Source organism: Solanum pennellii, chromosome 12 (assembly GCF_001406875.1).
Source record: "Solanum pennellii chromosome 12, SPENNV200".
NCBI lineage: Eukaryota > Viridiplantae > Streptophyta > Magnoliopsida > Solanales > Solanaceae > Solanum > Solanum pennellii.
The window spans coordinates 45,819,368-45,821,438 of NC_028648.1; the positions used below are offsets into that span (position 1 = coordinate 45,819,368).

General features: G+C 35.0%; 1 pseudogene; it reads left to right on the forward strand.

The window, feature by feature from the left end:
- The first annotated feature begins 264 nt into the window (after window positions 1–264).
- LOC107006282 lies at window positions 265–1,670 on the forward strand (annotated as a pseudogene).
- The last annotated feature ends 401 nt before the right edge of the window (window positions 1,671–2,071 follow it).

Sequence of the window (2,071 nt, forward strand, 5' to 3'; positions counted from 1 at the left end):
TTCGAAACAAATAAAAACTCAAAATATTTAGAGAGAAAAAAAAAAGGGGCGTGACAGATGGCGACTCCGCTGGGGACTAACTAGAATTCGAGCTTTAAATATTAATTTATGTATGACTATGGCTTATATAGTTACGCTTTTGGATATTGTATTTATTTTAACTTAATATGCTAATTGTTTATTTATTTAATGTTTTAATAATATTTGAATTGAGTTATAACTATCTTCTCTCACGAACCATTCTGAGTCTTCAATAAAAATATGATGGGAATTGCAACTATGCACCCCACTTCTGTCAAGATAGCCAGTGGATATTCGGTCCATGGTGAAGATATTTAGTCACACCATTTTAGGATAGCGAGCACCCATGCACAAAGCCGGAAAGCGCTGCTACCGGTACGTTGCACTCCCTGACTCGAGTTGTCCGCTCGTTTTACAGCCAGTCTAGATATCTTACCTTAGTAGAATTGAAACTTTCAGACATGATATCCTTACTAGGTTCCGATTTATTTGCATCATGTGCATGTAACTTAGCGAAATTTAGCATAGGGGCCCAATCTGACTAGGACAGATATCTGTTCGTGAGACCCTCATGTGCATTTTTGTGCTACTTGTTGCATCATGTGAAGACTATAACAAAATGTTGACCGGCTTTAGGATAATCGACTAAAGAAATAAATATCTATTTTCTACCCATTTTCAACCAATGATTCAAAATAAACAAATTAATACACATATATATACATACACACCTAATCCTCAATTTTATTTTTCACTTTTATTAAAATAATACATATTGATAATATATGTATATATGTCTTTTGAATTGTACATATACACATTCTTTTATTTTTCTTTCTTCTTTTTTTTCAAAATTGTTCATTCTTTTCAAAACAACCTGAATCAATGATCACTTTAGACATTCCGAATCATTTTTATTTTTATTTTTTCTAACTACTCCAATAAATAATTTCGAATTATAAAAAAAATTTCACAATTAAAGTTGATTTTAAAAATCCCGATTTTCTTTTTTTCTTAACCAGGTAATCATGAGATCTATGAGGTGTGATAAAAGACCAAGGGATGAACTAGTCGAAATGGTCAATGATCCCCCAAAGTTTATGATCACAGATAAAACCCCACAATTACTAATGGATTGGTGGAACAATATGCATGAATTTAGGCGGACTGAGATATTCAAACATCTTGGTTTCCTTACAGATATCATGAGAGTTAGTCCTGACAGAGGTTTGATCGAGGCTTTGATTCCATTTGGGATTCCACAAATAATGTATTTCGATTTAGTGATTTTGAGTTGACGCCTACATTAGAAGAATTGGGTGGTTTCACAGGCTTAGGCCAGGATCTTCGAACTAAAACACTGATAGCACCTAGGAGTGTCAGCAAAGGTAAATTTCTAGAACAGATACACATCATCCATCCTCATAAGGAGTGTGAGTGTTTTGATAATGGGTTGGTTTCTTTGGAATTCTTATACTCAAGATATGGAAAGAAGGAAGGATTTTCAAGCTATGGGAAGCAACTTAAAAATGGACAACACCTCCCTACTTGGGAAAAACATAGACAAGAAGCATTCATGGTAGCATTCTTGGGAGCTATGGTTTTTCCAAGGATGGATAAAAAAATCGATATTCGTCTATCAGGAATAGTCACTGTTATGATAAAAAAAAGAAAATCCACTATATTGCCGATGATGTTGGCTGATATTTGTCGTGCTTTGACTAAATGTAGAGAGGGGGGGAGATTTTTTTGAAGGTTGTAGCATTTTATTGCAGATGTGGTTTTTAGAGCACCTATATCGCCATCGTTTTGCGACGGATTTCAAATCTGATTGGACGAATTATATTTCGAGCCACCCAGAAAGGATGAAAGAATTAGGAGACAAATTGCCAAAAGGTGTCAAAGCATGGAGACACTATCTTCTTAAATTGACTGCATCTAAAATTACATGGAACTATCATTGGTTTCCTGCTAGTGAGGTAGTTGTTATGTCTTCCTATCGTCCATTCTTCGTTCTGACAGGCCTTCGCGGGTTCCAACCATACATACC